At 39.1% G+C, this 18,654-nt stretch overlaps 1 protein-coding gene across 1 annotated transcript in view; it reads right to left on the bottom strand.

Moving 5' to 3' along the window:
* The window catches only part of fat2 (FAT atypical cadherin 2), a 228,217-nt gene extending 217,001 nt beyond the window's left edge, over window positions 1-11,216 (bottom strand). Inside the window, 1 exon segment of the mRNA XM_061726486.1 lies at window positions 11,014-11,216. The gene's annotated coding sequence lies outside the window, so the exon portion shown is untranslated.
* Between the last annotated feature and the right edge of the window lie 7,438 nt (window positions 11,217-18,654).

The raw sequence follows: 18,654 nt of genomic DNA, 5'->3' as shown, positions 1-18,654 counted from the left end.
TTCCTTCCTTCCTTTTTCCCTTCCTTCCTTCCTTCCTCCTGCTCTCTCCTTCCTTCTTCCATCCTTCTTTTCTCCCTTCCTTCCTTCCTTCCTTCCTTCCTTCCTTCCTTCCTTCCTTCCTCTCTCCCTCCTTCTCTTCCTCCTTCCTTGACCCAGCACAAGTGTTAAAGGGAGTAAAGGAGTAAAAGATCTCTGTTCCAACAGGATCAACAGTCCGGGGTGTTAAGCCTTCGCTCAGCCAACACTTTTAATGCTGCCATGCTTCTCAGTCCACGGCCGTTTCACAATCATTCACACTTTGTTTCATGTGACTAAAACTTCTCTCATCCTGTTCAGGTAAGTGAACAAATCACAGGCGAAAAATGACTCACAGAAGAGCCAAATGAAGCAATCCGTGTGTTAACACAATGTTAGAAGAATTCAAATTCATTTCAAATCTTTGTTTAAAAATGTATGCAAACATTTTAGTTCAACAGAAATCAGACTAGACTCATGGTCAGACGAATATAATCAGATAATACGGTTAAGTGTAGCTAATCCCTGCATGTAAACACTCAAAATGGACTGGAAATGGTTAATGTGCTGTGCACATGCTGGACAGCTCCTGCCCCGAGCTTTGACCTGGAAGTATTCCCAGAAGCTGATACTCAGCAACAAGGAGAAGGAAATAAACACTCAAGTGTAGAGGATGTATGAAACGTACAGGGCTGCAAGTCCCGTCTGTTCACTGTTTGCCAATTTCTCCCAATTTGCTGTCACCAGCTGTGTTTTGGTGTGTCAGCATAATGGGTCAACTGGGAACGCCCAATCCTAAGGAGCTGAAATTGAAATTGATTTCCTTCAAGTTCATGTACAACTGGGACAGACAAATGATTCCAGTTAACCAGCCTGGTTGAGCTGTAGCTGCAGCTTGAATAAAAAAAACTGTGCAGGTAATCATAATGACCCATTCACACGGGACTAAAAGAAGTTGTAAAGTGAAAATGGCCCAACAGCAGTTGATGAGACTGAAACTCCCCACTGATCAGAACTGAAGCCTTACGGGCAAAAGAGCTTAAACATCTTCAAAAGCAAACAAGACAAGTCAAAGTCGCCATCTATTCAAGCATTTAGGATTATTACACCCTTGGGTGTAATCAGACGTTTTTATCACACCAGCCAAGCTCTGAATAGCATCCCCAGCTTGTACTCGTTTTTGTAGACATAAACATGAAGAAAACAGGAATGACACGAATCACAGAGGACAGGTTTGCAGTTTTTTCTTCCTGAGGTTTCAGGAACTCAGGACATTTTGGGAATGAGAGAGAGAGAGACAGAGAGAGAGAGAGAGAGAGAGTATATCATGTACCGTATTTCCCGCACTATAAGGCGCACCTTCAATGAATGACGTATTTTAACCCTTGTGCTGTCTTCGGGTCAAAGAAGGAGGAAGAGAAGAAGGGAGGAAAGAAGGAAGGGAGGAAGGAAGAAGGAAGGAAGGACGGAAGGAAGGAAGGGAGAGAAGAGGAACGGAGAAAAGAGGAAGGGAAGAAAGGAGAGAGCAGGAGGAAAGAAGGAAGGAAGGGAAAAAAGAAGGAAGGAAGGAAGGAGGGAAGGAAAGAAGGAACAAAGGAAGGAAGGAAGGAACGAAGGAACAAAGGAAGGAAGGAAGGAAGGAAGGAAGGAAGGTTAGGAAGGAAGGGAGAAAAGAAGGAAGGGAGAAAAGAAGGAAGGAAGGAAGGAAGGAAGGAAGGAAGGAAGGAAGGAAGGAAGGAAGGAAGGAAGGAAGAAAAGAGGAAGGGAAGAAGGAAGGAGAGAGCAGGAGGAAAGAAGGAAGGAAGGGAAAAGGGAGGGAGGGAAGGAAGGAAGGAAGGAAGGAAGGAAGGAAGGAAGGAAGGAAGGAAGGAAGGAAGGAAGGAAGGAAGGAAGGAAGGAAGGAAGAAAAGAGGAAGGGAAGAAGGAAGGAGAGAGCAGGAGGAAAGAAGGAAGGAAGGGAAAAAAGAAGGAAGGAAGGAAGGAGGGAAGGAAAGAAGGAACAAAGGAAGGAAGGAAGGAACGAAGGAACAAAGGAAGGAAGGAAGGAAGGAAGGAAGGTTAGGAAGGAAGGGAGAAAAGAGAAAAGAAGGAAGGGAGAAAAGAAGGAAGGAAGGAAGGAAGGAAGGAAGGAAGGAAGGAAGGAAGGAAGGAAGGAAGGAAGGAAGGAAGGAAGGAAGGAAGGAAGGAAGGAAGGAAGAAAAGAGGAAGGGAAGAAGGAAGGAGAGAGCAGGAGGAAAGAAGGAAGGAAGGGAAAAGGGAGGGAGGGAAGGAAGGAAGGAAGGAAGGAAGGAAGGAAGGAAGGAAGGAAGGAAGGAAGGAAGGAAGGAAGGAAGAAAAGAGGAAGGGAAGAAGGAAGGAGAGAGCAGGAGGAAAGAAGGAAGGAAGGGAAAAGGGAGGGAGGGAAGGAAGGAAGGAAGGAAGGAAGGAAGGAAGGAAGGAAGGAAGGAAGGAAGGAAGGAAGGAAGGAAGGAAGGAAGGAAGGAAGGAAGGAAGGAAGGAAGGAAGGAAGGAAGGAAGAAAAGAGGAAGGGAAGAAGGAAGGAGAATTAGGTAATTTAGACCCGAAGACAGCACAAGGGTTAAAACTTGTTCCATATATAAGGCGCACTGCATTCTAAGGCGCTACAGTAGAGCTGGGGTTCCGTTCTGCATCCATTACACCAGTGCTTCTCAAAGTGTGGGGCGTGCCCCACTGGTGGGGAACGGAGACATGTCAGGTGGGGCGCGACAAACGGGAGGAAATTTTCAATTTCATGCCTATTTTACTATAAATGCTATTGACAATAAAATTTAACTAAACAAAACACACACACAAACATAGCAATAATTAATAGCTAAACCGTATTTTCGCCAACATTCGGCATGCCGTGTGGAAACCCTCAGTTTTGTGTGTCATTTCTGGATTTAAAACACACACGTGGCTTGAACAAAAAGGCGCCGCCTACACACACGGAGCGCCGCCTTACAACCACACACACACACACACAAGCATACAAGTGTGGTATTTAAAAATAGAGCGAGAGCAAAACTTTGTTTGAATGTGCTTTATTTAAATTATTACATTAATCAAACTCATCGAAATCTCCATCCTCCGTTTCTGCATTCATCCAAACCTGATCAATGAGACCGGGAGAACTGATCAGCTGCGACGGGCAGAGTCCGCAGCTCTCTGGCCGCGCTGATAGCCGAGTCATTTTCCTGCCGTACAGCCCCTCGGAAATGATGCCGACTTTTGCAAAAGCCCGAACAACAGTCCAACCCAGCAGACACGTCATCCCACGCATCTATTCTTTAACAATCCTTCAACAGTAAACGACGGAGCCCGCCGCCCGAGCGTCAGCCGACGCATCAGCTCCCACTCGGGCGGTGGTTCCTCCGGTCTTCGGCCCCGTCTCTGCGGCGCAGCTCCCCCGGGAGCAGCGTCTCCTTCTCGGTAGTCGCTCCCTCCGCTCCAGGCGCCCCGCCACGGAGCCTACGCCGTAGGCTCTGCGTCGGTGTAACGCGGAACCATAAATCAGCCTTTACAATAATACTATGTGCGCATTGCGTCATTGGGCCTGCGGTACATTTAAAAATAAAAAAAGATGTTTATATGCGCCTAATAGTCCTAAAAATACGGTAAAAAGCATTAGGGGATCGGAGAAAAACGTACCCTGGAACTAAAGTGCAAAAACAATGATTGACGTTGGACTGTTAATTGCAGTGGGACAATATTTGCAGCATCGGACAGAAAACTTTAAACATCATTCTTCCATTTGCCACTTCATATCTCTGCGATAAGCTTTTCAGCTGTTGCTTCTTTAAAAACTAAGTACAGATCCCAGCTCAACATTCAGCATGATTTGAGAGTGGCAGTTTCCAGCCTGCAACCCCGTTTTGAAAGGATGTTCAGTGCAAAACAGGCAACACTGTAGCCACTAGTAATGCAGGGAAAGTTCACTTGTTTATGTTTTTGCAAATTAAGTAGTGATAGCACAACTGCACTTATATTTTCTCTTTTTGAACTTTGTGTTATTTGTTGTTTTTGATTTTGATTCGGTATCAAATATGACTGATATACTTGGTGCTAGTAATTTCAATACATTTAAAATAATTTGAAGTAATTCGTCAAGATTTTTGTTGGGGCGACGGGGGCAAGTGGGGCTTGAAAATCCCCACTTGTTCAAAGTGGGGAATGCCGGAAAAGAAGTTTGAGAACCACTGCATTAGACCAAGGGTCGGCAACCCGCGGCTCTTTGATCCTTTTACTGCGGCTTGGGAAAATAAACTATAAAAAAAAAAAAACTAAGTATTTAATTGAAGTGTATTTTATTTGTGTTAGTTGTTTAATATTTTAGTTCTAAATTGGAATATTATTGTGATCTTGACATATTAGAATAAATATATTTTATTGTTTTTCGTCGCTCAAAATAAACGTCATACTCGCGAAAGCCGGTATACATAAATATAAAGCCGGTATACATAAATATAAAGCCGGTATACATAAATATAAAGCCGGTATACATAAATATAAAGCCGGTATACATATATATAAAGCCGGTATTCCCGCCAAAACGCCATCCATTCATCGCAACTTTCAACCCCAGCCAGGCCAAGTATGGAGAAATGTAAGAAAAGAAAAATATCTGAAGAAAATTGAACATTGATCCATATATAAAGGCGCACCGGATTATAAAGCGCATGGTCAGCTTTTGAAAAAATGGAAGGCTTTCAGGTTGCGCCTTATAGTGCGGAAAATATGGTATATGAATCTGGGAGGGGGTTCAGATTAGAGTAGCTGCTTCTCCACATTGAGAGGAGCCAGATTAGTTGGCTCTAGAATCTGGTTAGGATGTTCTGGAGGGATGGGAGAAGACTCTGGGGAAGACCCAGGACATTCTGGAGGGATGGGTGGATTGATGGATATTAGGTGACAGAATCATACAGGGTTTTTTTTATCTCCTCTGTTCTTTGTAATGAAAGCAGCTTTGAGCAGGGTGCAGTGTTTCCATTAACAAGAAATAAATGTCAGCAGTATAATTAGTAAAAATATATATAAAAAAAATGCATTCAAGTCTCCGGTATTACAAGTAAGTAGAGAGGTTGTTTAACTTTACAACCTTTTTCATGAGCAGTTTCCCTTGGACAGAATCAGACACTTGTCGTCACATCACCAGAAACATCTGTTAGAGCATCATTTGTTCTTTCTTTTAACTTCTCTGAAGTGTAATGAATCCATGTAGAGAACGGCAATAAAGAGTGATAGTTTCTTTTTAATCAGTCTATGATCCTGACTTGTAAGAAAACCATAAAACTTAATTGGATCAAGATTAGGTGCTCGTTCTGAGCACAAATTGAAACCATCTTGATCTGACAGGCATGGCAAGTTTATTCCATACAAAGTGCTTTACACACATAGGTGAAGAAATGCATAAAAAGTAAGTTTAAAAGCAGAAATTAAAGACAGACAGGCATAAATTTAAAATAATTTAACAAATGAGATGCAAGACTATAAACGTAGTGCATTGTGGGAGATTACTGAAATGCAGCAGTAAATAAAAAGGTTTTCAACTTTGACGTGAATAAAATGAGATCACCTGGTGCATTCTGGGAGTTTGTCCACAGGTGAGGACCATAAAAAGGGTAGGTGTTTGGTTTTACCTCTGGGTACAGAGATTGGTGTGACCCTGGTACCCTGAAGGGTTCTGGTTGGTTCATCATGGACCAGGAGAAAGGAGATGCATTTTGGCCCGAGACCAGTCAGGTTTATAAACCAACAGCATTTGGATTTTAAAATATGTTCTTTGAAAGACAGGAAGCCAGTGTATAGATCTAAGAAGTGGAGCTACTGTATATGATCCAGTCTTTTGGTCTTAGTGGGGACTTTGAGTGGGGACAGGCTGACTTCACTACTGTCTGAGTCCAGAACCACTCCCAGATTTCTGGTTTTTAGCTTCACTGCTTGAAGCGAAGTGCTGACTTTTAGTGTTTTTTCTTCTGCTCCAAACAATATTATTTCTGTTTTGTCTTCATTTAACTGAAGAAAATTCTGGCACATCCTTTTTTTAATTCGATCGATGCATTTGATCATTGTTTGAATTGGATTATAGTCCAATATAGATGGTTATATAGGTCTGTGTGTCATCTGCGAAGTTAAACTTGTTAAACAATAGAGGCACCAGAATGGAACCTTGAGGAACTCCCAATGTTTTTTTTTGTTAGCTCCAATTTGAGACACAAAAAAGTGCCTGTCTTTTAAAGGAGCATGAGGCTCCTTTTAAGAAATGAGACTCTCTAGCGCCACCCTTCACCACGACGGCTGTCGGGGGTACTGCAGCCAACAGTGAAGCCGGCACGGGAGAACGGGGAGAACGCGCATGCAGCACACAGCCTGTTCAAGGCAACAGAGAGATACACTAGAGGAAACATTCTTTTTGGTTTGGAACGCTTCATCTGACATTATTACTAGAAAACTTAAAACTTATACGCATTTTTTTTTCATAAATCCTGCCTCAATCCTGCCTCATGCTCCTTTAACTCCAGGGACTCCAGAGACAACCAGGCAAGTGCTATCCCAGAAAGTCCTACCCAGTTCTTCAACTGGACTAACAGAGCTCAGTCCATGTCAGTCTGAAAGGACAAGACTGCGTGGACGGGGACACACCTCATTGCATGCCAACAATGACTACGTTTACATGCAGTCAAAATTCAGGTTATTGCTAATAATAAACTAATATAGTTTGATGGGGATATTCAGTTTGGCGGTAACATGACCAAATATTCAGGTTTTAAAAGGAGTAACCCAGGGCTCATATTCGGGTTTTTAAAAACCCGAATATGAGCAAATTCAGGTTTTTCAAAAACCCGAATATGAGCAAATTCAGGTTTTTCAAAGGGGTTATTGGTGTTTACATGGCCGTGCAAATTCGGGTTATTGCCAATATTCGGGTTTTAAAAGGGTTATTGAGTGCATGGAAAAACGCAGTCAATGTTGCTGGGAAAGGATCTCTCTCGATTTGGAAAGGCTGTTTCTTTTCTTCAAGCACACACTGGACGTTTTAATGAGGGGTCAATTTAGCAGCAATATAATATGACCCCTGTGTAAAAAGGGGGGTTGTGTCTGCAGGGTTGTTTCATGTCAAGTTAACGGAGAGGGGTCGAGTGGAGGGGTTGAGTGGAGGGGCTGAGGATGTTGCTTTAAGTTAAATGGGCCCCTCCAGACCTACACCTACCCACACCCACACTCCCACAGCAAACACCATGATGACAGGAAAGGTTCAAAATGGTTCAGCACTGCCTGTCAGACGCTGGCTTCATTCAGACACTGTAATGGTTCTGATGGGACGGCATGAGCTGATGTGGATGGCTTGGATAGTGCCCGTTTAAAATTTGCTTTAGTTAAATTATTCTCAACAATTTTTTTCTGATGTTTTTCCGTTGTTATTGATTTCCTCACTGCACTCTGCAATTTTCCCTCACTTGTAGTCAGTTAAATGGGCCAGTAGGCCGGCCTATTCGCTGAATCTCCATCAGGGTTTAGTGCAGGGGTCGGCAATACGCGGCTCCAGAGCCGCATGCGGCTCTTTAGCGCCGCCCTAGTGGCTTCTGGAGCTTTTCAAAAATGTTTGACCTTTTTTTTCTTCTTTTTTTTCCCTTTTTTTCTTCCTTTTTCCCTTTCCTTTTTAATCTCTTAATCTTTTAATCTGACTTTTTTCTCGACATTATTACTATTTTCTCGAGATTGTACCTCAACATTAATCTCCACATTTACATTTTTTTCTCGACATTTCGACTTTTTTCTCGAAATTGTACTTCAACATTAATCTCGACATTTCAAATTTTTTCTCAAAATTTTGACTTTTTTCTCAACATTTCGACTTTTTTCTCCACATTTCAATTTTTTTCTCGACATTTTGACTATTTTCTCGAGATTGTACTTCAACATTAATCTCCCCATTTCAAATTTTTTTCTCGAAATTTGGACTTTTTTCTTGACATTTCGACTTTTTTCTCGAAATTGTACTTCAACATTAATTTCGACATTTCAACTTTTTTCTCGAAAATTTCGACTTTCTTCTCAACACTTAAACTTTTTTCTCGACATTGACTTTTTTTTCGAAATTTTGACTTTTTTCTTGACATTTTGACTTTTTTTTCGACATTTCCCCCTTCGCCATTTGCCTTCATTCTAAGGCTTATACAAGACTTTTCATTTTTTGCGGCTCCAGACATATTTGTTTTTTGTGTTTTTGGTCCAATATGGCTCTTTCAACATTTTGGGTTGCCGACCCCTGGTTTAGTGGAAGAGTATATAGTCCAGATAGTCACACACCAATGAACATATCAGAGGTGTAAGGGGTTGTGTGTTCTGTTCAAGGTTGAGGATCAAGCTGCTAATCTTCAGGATGGAGAATAAGTTTCTCAACTACCGCAATTTTCAGTCGTACGTGATGAACACATCCTGAGCATCGTCATCCATTTACTTTGTATGCAGGGATGGTAAGCATTGCAGAACTGAATTGTGGGTTCTGTGCATTCGGTTGAGAGCGTTGCCTCTTTCAAAAAGTGGTAGTGAGTGCTACCCAATGAAACCATACGTGAGGGAGGGGGGGTAGTTTAAAAGTAAGCAGCTTATTTGTAAAGCGAAAAGTCACTCTCAATATGATTGGTTGTTCATGGTATGACAAGGTCACATCCAGAGCACACCACCTGTGGAGCGTGAACACTGCTGAGTGAGAATAACATCACTGATGTGGATGTAGAGGTTTGAGTGAAAGGATCAGCTGCATCCATCCCTCCAGTCCAGTCTGACCTTATTCTGACAGGGAAGCACCAACCTTTTGGGAATTGGATAAGTTACTGCGCTCTTCTCTGAGCATCCAACTACCGTCTAACAAAGACCCTGCCAGCCTAGCTGTTCTAACTCTGTACAGGACTGTCTCAGAAAATTAGAATATTGTGATAAAGTTCTTTATTTTCTGTAATGCAATTAAAATGGCTTACAGTTTAAGATTAAGATTCCCAGAATATTCTAATTTTTTGAGATAGGATATTTGAGTTTTCTTAAGCTGTAAGCCATGATCAGCAATATTAAAATAATAAAAGGCTTGCAATATTTCAGTTGATTTGTAATGAATCCAGAATGTATGACATTTTTGTTTTCTTTAATTGCATTACAGAAAATAAAGGACTTTATCACAATATTCAAATTTTCCGAGACAGTCCTGTAGTCTCTCAGATGGTTGGGCTTGCAGTAATCGTTATTTGCAGAGAACTGAAATACAACGTGGGTGTGACTTTGGCTTCACGTTTGCTGTTCTGAAGATGACATTGAATATTGAACATTGAATAAAGAGAAATGTGTAAAGTGTAGTAAGTAAACACCACCAATCTCTTTCAACAATTTCATTGTTTGTCCGATTACGTAGTAAGAATTTTTGTAGTTTTCTTCTTTTTAGATCATAAACTTTGAATTTTCTGTCAAAACTAAGCCATATATATATATAGTCAAATAAATAATTTTCCTTTCAAGCGTTGTGTGCTTCGTGGAGGATGAGACGATACTTTCTCTCACAAGATGATACGATACACGATACTGGGTTCACGATAACGAGATGAGACGATATTTTTCAATTTTTTTGAAGAAAACTTTAGTGTTGAAAGAAATGTGTGCAAAAAAGCCTTTTTATTTATCAGGCTGTCAAAACAATGCAAGTTTACTTATATACCATTATATATTAATAACCATGCATGAATTAGCGTGGGCTTTTGAGAACGTACCTCTTTTTCTCAACATAACCATTAACGATTAAAACATTTTTCTTGCATAAGATACAAATATGCTAATACACAATGCAAAACAACTGCAGTTACTGGAAAAGAGTACAAGCATATCTACAGTTTGTGGCAGCATGTTGAGGCCTTGTGCAGTAACTATGTCTCCCGTCTCCGCCACCATTGATTATTTCCACTGATATGAAGCTTAAAAGTAAAATACAAAAAAAAAAAAAAAAAGCAAACTAGTTGTTGACCAGCATGAGGTAAAATTAAAGCACCTGCTAACATAATATAACCTCTGAAATCTTTAGCTCAAACTGACATGGATCACTGAGAAGTGATTAGTTTCAGTTTCACAGCAAACCCTTAAAAAGATTTTACTTTCCCAAAAGGAAAGTTGACTTTTAGAAAAACTAAACGGTAAATCTTTGAAGGCTATCTTTTGGTCCATCCATCAAACAGCATAATCATTACACAAGTCTGTGCAGTGCAACGCTCACCTTGAAAAACTGACCCAGGGGATGCACTTTCAGGTTAAAGGGATAACCAACTCCTGCCCGTAAAAAAAAAATCATATTCTACCTTTTTTTCTTTCAGTCCATTGCAAAAGATTTATCCACATGCATGCACACGTCTGCAAAAAAGTTTGATAGAGCAATTAAACCACTCTTACAGTAAAAAAATGTTCAAGGACAAAAAGTCCAGAGAGGGAGGGACCACTTTGTCAAATATCTGAGACGTCAGGAGCTCGGCTGCTGCGTGCTTTGACATGTGCTGCTTCTGCTGCTCCTCTTTTCCCATGCAGGCATTCAAACCAGTCAAATCTTTCACAAAACTCTGCCTTTTTCTTTCCTTTTTCTTTCCTTCTTTCCTTTCCTTTCTTTCCTCCTGACATGCAGATAACTGCTTCATGACTTTGATTTTAAAATCTCTTTCTGGCTACAGTTTGTTCAACAAAAGCAAAATGTTTCTCTGTAATCCTAAATGGGCATTATGAATGCATTATTATTATCAAATAAGGTTTTAATGTGAAAAACACAGTTCGGTTAAACTGCAAATGTTTCTCAGAGTGTCTCTTATTAATAGGATCAAAGGAAGAAAGTTTTGCTCATGTTGAGAAATCACTTTGTTGATATATGTAACCTCTAAGTGTAATGTTTAGTCATACTGTAATAGTAAATAGTGGTGTCCTCCTCCATAAATAAACTGCAGTGTGACCAGGAGGGAAAGCAGCAAGACTTACCTGAGGTCCAGTTAGGTGACTCTTCCAGGAATATTATCTCCCCTTTCAGCGCTTATTTTAAAATATCCTCCAACGCCATGTCCATAGCCAGCGTTACACCGGCAGGTTTTCTGTCAGGTCTCCAATGAAAAGAAACTCTGAACTGTAAAAACACACAAAAAAAAATCCAAAAAACCAAAACACACACTCATGCAGAGTGTTGGAGGAAGTGTTTCTTAAGCTGCCGCTAACTCAACTTCAGTGCTTTCTAAAGGTGCTGCAAAAACACCTCAACGCTCCCTCAGGAATCCCATGTCCACCCACTTCCCTGTTCCTCCTCCCATTCAGTGACACACACACACACACACACACCAACACACACACACACACTCACGAACAGCTCGTGTGGGCCCAGATTGTGCCCCCCCCCCCCCCCCCACTTGCCTGTGGGCTCGGGCCTCTGGGCCTTAGCCAAGACGACTTCTGGAGACTGTGGGAGGGTACGGGTGTGTGTGTGTGTGTGTGTGTGTGTGTGTGTGTGTGTGTGTGTGTGTGTGTGTGTGTGTGTGTGTGTGTGCGTGTGTGTGTTGATACTGTAAATCATGTCTAATCATGTAATATGAGTCAATACTGAACCTTTCCCTCAATATTTATTTACTGAAAGGGCATGAAGAAAAAAAAAACTGAAAGAAAGAAACATCTCACACACAAACGAGTATTGTTTTGGATTCGGAGGACATTCCATAGCACTCTTGTCTAGAGGTGGGTAGTAACAAGTTACATTTACTCCGTTACATTTACTTGAGTAAGTTTTGGGAAATGTTGTACTTTTAGGAGTAGTTTTGAATCACTATACTTTTTACTTTTACTTGAGTAGATTTATGAAGAAGAAACTGTTACCCTTACTCCGCTACATTAGGCTACGTTGAGCTGTTACTTTTCTTTTATCCCTTTTATCCACGTACGCGTCAATCTCATGACATCACTGGGTGATTCTTTGGGAAAAATGTTTGTTTTTGCATGTTTTGTCACATTTACACAGACTCAAACACACAGAGTTTCTATGAGTTCATGGGCTTGTTCTAGTTCTGCTGGTTAAAAAAAAAAATACCAAGGCTTGAAATTTTGTGCTACTTGTGCTTAATTATTTTTTTTATTGTTATTTTATTTATTTTATTATTTATTAAAGTACTTGAAATTTACTTTAAGCTTATTTTAAGCTATTTTTTATTAATTTTAATTTATTTTATCATTTTATTGATTTAATTTGCCTGAAAATGATTATTTTGTACTTTTGTCTGTTTGAATGGTTGTGTTAAAAAAATAAATCAGACGTTACTCAACAGTTACTCAGTACTTGAGTAGTTTTTTCACCAAGTACTTTTTTACTTTTACTCAAGTAATTATTTGGATGACTACTTTTTACTTCTACTTGAGTCATATTATTCTGAAGTAACAGTACTTTTACTTGAGTACAATGTTCGGCTCCTCTACCCACGTCTGCTCTTGTCATTGACCCGCGTCATTTACACAAAAACATACACCATTTTAACTGCGGAGACCCGGTTACCATGGTTACCATGGGGGTGCAGTGTGGGGCTTATCGTTGTGTGTTAGTTTGCAGGTTCTCTCCGTATGGGTTTTCACCAGGTGCTCAGGTTCCTCCCAAACTATGCATTTTAGGTTGATTTGTGATTTTCAGTGGACCGTCCCGGCCCAGGTTTACTTTTTTCTTCCCATCCGTTGAAAGATGAGACGGGTCCGGTCTCTTTGGGCTGTGTGATGAAGCAGAAACTGAATGGAGCAGTTCTGGAAGAGTCAGTACGAACTGATATGAATATTTTGTCCTGTTGACCTCATTTGGTTTCTCCTGTTCAGTGGACTGGGTGAGCAGTGGGTGACCGGTTTAAATGAACCGTGCTAATGTGTCCAAATAGAGCTTCTTTCGTTCTGACTGAACCAAACTGCTCCTACAGTATGTGGACTCACAAATGAACACTGCAGATCCATCCATCCATCCATTTTCTATACCTGCTTTATCCTTTACAGGGTCACGGGGGTCTGTCCCAGCCAATTTTAGGCGAAAGGTCACCAGTCCATCGCAGGGCAACATAGATATACAGACAACCAGACACACTGACACCTACGGGCATTTTATAATCATCAATTAACCTACTACGCATGTTTTTGGACTATGGGAGGAAACCGGAGTACCCGGAGGTAACTCACGCAAGCACGGACAGAACATGCAAACTCCACACAGAAAGACTCCCGCTGGGCCATGGAGTTGAACCGGTATTTTGCCAATCCTTGCTACCTGCCGAGAAATGCTACTTTGTGGTTCTGCGCATGCGCACATTCGATTTTCAAAGTTTGATTGGCACGTCCATCATTTCTTGCACGATGTAAAATTGATAATATGGGATGTTGAGTATTTGATCCTTCAAAATACACTTTGTGAACATTATACGATAAAGAGAAAAAAAAAAAAACAATTCTATGGCTTTATTTGATATTCATTCAGTCATTCGCCTTTAATTAACCAGGCAGGTCATTAAGAATTCACATTCTTATTTACAATAACGGCCCGGCCGACAAGGCCCACTTGGGGGGAAAAGGAAGTGGGCTTGTGTAACGGTTACCGAAGGTAAGTATATAGATAATATTTATTGAACCAGTATCAGTAAGGTCTAGGAACAACTAGAGCCTGAAAACCTGTGTCAGCAGAAATACCACGCACACACACGCACACGCACACGCACACACACACACACACACACACACACACACACAGAATGGTTTGAATTCAAATGTATTGTTTACAAAATAATAAACATGAGTTTACAAACCCTGCCTACCTAAGCCGGCTTCCTAGTGTGCACAAATGCACAATAAATGGGCCCATAATAAAATAAAATGGAGGTTTCTTCAAAAAAAAGAGTTCAATGTTCAATTTTCCTTTAAGGAAAGAAGCAAAGGTCTTCTTGTGTATGAGTGTGAGTTCTATAATGTCTGTTTTCGAACTACGCGGGTAGATTTTGAGTGTTAAGTCTTATCTGTCTGTTAATGAAGAGGGAATCGACGATGCTGTGCTCTGCAGACGGATCCTGCGGCTGGCCACACCGCGTTGCTGGTTCCTCCACAGTCAATCTTCCATTTAAACTGGCTCGCCACTGAACATTGAGTTCAGATCCCGACCGACTCGGTCTGGGTAAAAAAACAATCTATGCAAACAGCAAAGAATGCATGTTATAATCTATTTTTCTCTCTATCGATCTCCTTAAATCATCACTATCATTAACATTTCCTCTCTTAGTATATCAATCATGAAAGATAAGATACACACTGTCTAATCATTGCAAAATGAATAGAATTACATCACATCACACAAGATATTCCAGTGTCAATTAGCTGCAAATCATGTACACCAAATCACAACATTCACTTCAACATGTAAATGAAATAATATTTCATTTCATTTTTATTTATTCCGTATCATGGAAATAGTTCACATACATGTTCCATTCCATGATCGAAAAAGGGCAAGAAGAAGAAAGCCTTATATAACAAGCCCCTTTCTCAAAAAAAATAAAACAATTCGTATGAAGATGGTCTGTCCGTCTGTTCAACAGTCACTACTTATATACCGGTAATACCAAAAAAAAAGAAATAATGAAAAAACAAAACAAAAAAATAAGAAAACATACACACTAACTCACCAACAATACAAAAACAAAAAAACAACAAAAGATATTTTACCCGTTAAATTCATATTGTCTGATTGTGTTGTCTTTATACAATTTCTTGAACTGGTGAATATTTTTACAATCCTTTAAATCAATTGTTAAGGAGTTCCATAATTTTACACAACATACTGAAATACACATTTGTTTTAAAGTAGTTTGTGCAATGTTTAAAATCAAATTTCATCCTATGGTCCTTATCTTCTGAACTAAACACAGAAAAACGTATATTTTCAGGCAATATTCTGCTTTTTGCCTTGAACATAACTAATAAAGTCTGCAACTCAACAATATCTTTAAGTTTAATTAATTCCGCATTGATAAAGTCCATTGGTGTGTTCTCTTGCCTCCTTTTTATGTATGAACCGTACAATATAATATATTTAAACTCACTATTTATATCTTTAACACATTAAATGTATTTATGCTCTTTTAACAGCACTGTAATTGTAACATATTTTTAATTAAACATAGGCCCTTTAATATTCAGCCCTCTTTTAACTGTTAGGGTGGACCAAACAGTCCTTATGTATTCACTTAAGCATATTTAAACCATTAAATTACATTAAAAATACAGGTAATCAATCAATACTCCTTCAGTAACATAACTTTGACCTCAAACAATTAAAATTAAAATTAAAAGATAAAGTAAAATATTGAAAAACTGTTACAGATGTGTTACTAAGTTTAACGGACATGATAATTTGTTTTAATGGCTGCAAATGTAGTGATTAGTACAAATGTGATAACATTTATTTTAAAAGGAGTTATTTTTTGTTAAATCTTATATTATTGATCATTTTTACAAACATGGTTCAGAGTTCATAATTTGATCAAAACTGTTTGTGGCTTTTGAAAATTAAAAAAACTTTCCTGTAAAATGTTCTGGAAGTGATCATTTGAAAATGAAACTCTTGGAAAGGTAAATAAGAAATTAAATATTAATTTAATGTAATTAATATATTGTTTCCTACCTTGTTCAATCATTCTGAATAATCATTTTTGATGAATCATTAACGATTAGTGTCTTCATTAATAATAATGTTAAATTAAAGGTAAACTGTGTAACTTTCTTATTTCAGAAGTGTTTTATCAAAGTGGTAGACCTTTGCATTACTCCGTGCCCTTGAAGTAGCTCTCCGTTTCAAGAAGGTTGGTGACCCCTGGTGTAAGTGAACCTTAGCATGACAGTGCACAATTAGCTCGCGGCTAGCGGGATTAGCTCGATGCTAACGTAATTAGCGATCTTTTTACACTCATTTAGCACCACTAAAATGATCTGTATCTGTGTCTATGTAGTCTTCGTACTCTTGGCGACAGTATCACAGCTCCAATTGGTTTTTATTCATGAATCAAGAGTAACAGTCACAAGGAGTCCTGATAGCCAAGATGGCGGATTAGCATTAGCATTTCTTACCGGAGCTAACCCCGCTAACAGAGGCTCTCCATTCCAGCTGAATCCTCACACAATGTAACACCCTGACGAACAAATAACATGTTAACAGTCTGTACTAGGCGAATTATGGTGAATTTCTGGTGTGAGGAGTGTTTATTCGTTACCGGGAGTTCTCAGTGTGTGCTCTTGGCAATGATTTCTGCCGAAAAGAGAGTGAACGCAGGCTGACCGTTTACTCGTAGCGGGCGCGCCCCCCTCTGGTCGGCCAGGGAACTGCACCGTTCCACAACAATGACTGCGTTTACATGCATCAATAACCCTTTTAAAACACGAATATTGGCAATAACCCCAATTTGCACGCAGAGGTGTCAAAAGTATTCACATTCATTACTCAGGTAGAAGTATAGATACTACAGTTTAAAAATACTCCTGTAGAAGTTGAAGTATCAACTCAAGTTTTTTACTCAAGTAAAAGTATAAAAGTACTGGTTTCAATACTACTTAAAGTATAAAAGTAAAAGTAATGTAAGGGGGAAAAAAGCCATTGAAAATGAATGCATCTTAGTATAATGCAAATATATTAAAGAAGCATATATGTGTACTATTGAGCATTAACATGTGTTTCAGAGAGCAGGAGATATGATGACTAGTTGCCTATAAGTATTGTAATGGTGCAAAAAGTCAAACTTCATGTTCATGTTATCATTTATCCTAACCTTTATTGGAATTTACATCCAAGTTTAGTTGCAGGAATCTGAGGGAACGGATGTAAGAACAAAACTGGACAAGAACATCTGAAACAACCACAACCAAATTCACTCTATCCGGATGGAGCAATTTAACTGGATAGTTTTTATTAAAGGCCGAAATGAAATAGAGTAACAAGGCTGTTTTTAAAATGTAAGGAGTAAAAAGTACAGATCATTGCGTGAAAATGTAAGGAATAAATGTAAAAAGTCGTCTGAAAAATAATTACTCCAGTGAAGTATAGATAACCAAAATTTCTACTTAAGTAAGGTAACGAAGTATTTGTACTTCGTTACTTGACACCTCTGTTTGCACGGCCATGTAAACACCAATAACCCCTTTGAATAACCCGAATTTGCTCATATTCGGGTTTTTAAAAACCCGAATATGACTACGTTTACATGCAGTCAAAATTCGGGTTATTGCTAATATTCCGGTTACTGAAACATTCAGAATACTCCGTTTACATGGTAATTAATCATTCGGGATATCCCGATCAAACCAGCGACGCACGGAGAACGTGATGACGCAATTACGCCTGATGAAGATATCCTGAATGATTAAAATTAATCATGTTTAAGATTAAGATTAAGATTCCCAGAATATTCAAATTCTTTGAGAGAGGATATTTGAGTTTTCTTAAGCTGCTAAGCCATGATTAGCAATATTAAAATAATAAAGGCTTGCATTATTTCAGTTGATTTGTAATGAATCCAGAATGTATGACATTTTTGCATTACAGAAAATAAAGGACTTTATCACAATATTCTAATTTTCTGAGACAGTCCTGTATATGAAAATTCAAAAGAATTCCAAAATATTGCTATTTTAAACCTTTATTTAATTAAAGAAATAAATCACTATTTCCAGATCTGACAGAGAGCATAAACCAAAAAGCTAATCAAATTGTAGATTATTATTATAACTTTTATTTTATTATTTTTTTAAATTTTTTTGCAAAATAAACTTTGGCTTTTACCAGATTAAACAACTAAGAGCAAGCTGAAGTAATTAAAGAGCCTGCAGCTCTGCTGTAGTGGGAGGCGTGGGCGTAACGATGCGGCTCAGCAGGGTCTGGTGATAAAACCATCTCAGCCCAGCGGTGGGAGGTAATTAACGGGATTCTGTAGCTGCAGCCCAGACGCAACAGGCTTTGTGTGGCTGTTGTGTAAACACCACAAATAAACTGCAAAGAGCTCTCCAACTCCTCGCCCTGGGGCATCAATTCAAGGCAGGACAATGACAGCGATGGAAGTGGCATCTAATGTAATATATACGACTGAATAAAGAGTCATCTTGGTTAGATAATCACCTAAAGAATTGTATGATTGCTGACAAACACAAAAAAATTACAGTCAATTATTGTCACAATGACATTAAATGAAAGTATAGAGGCTTTAGCACAATGGTATAATAATGTCTAGTGTAATTTAAAAAGGAAGAACTGTTGTTCGGTTTAAAATGCAAATAGATCCGCTGCATAAGACCTTTGTCAGAGAAAACCGTCGAGGGATAAAAGCAATAAACAGCTGCTAATGAAAAACATCACTGATGGATGAAGTTCTATATATAAATCTATAAGAAAACTGGAGCTTTGTAAAGACCAACATTTGTACAGTCGTGTATGTGGCCCACATTTGTTTGATCTATATAGGTCATAAAACTACCTTTACGTTTATATTATTTAGTTTCTACAGCTTTTATCCATGAAATAACCAATCTCGTTTGTTTAAATGATTGTTTTTGAATATCATAGCCCTTACAATATTATGTTTT

The sequence above is a fragment of the Cololabis saira genome, chromosome 7, assembly GCF_033807715.1.
Source record: "Cololabis saira isolate AMF1-May2022 chromosome 7, fColSai1.1, whole genome shotgun sequence".
Lineage (NCBI taxonomy): Eukaryota > Metazoa > Chordata > Actinopteri > Beloniformes > Belonidae > Cololabis > Cololabis saira.
Note: the sequence above shows the minus strand (reverse complement) of the source record. Positions and strands in the feature narration are given on the sequence as shown.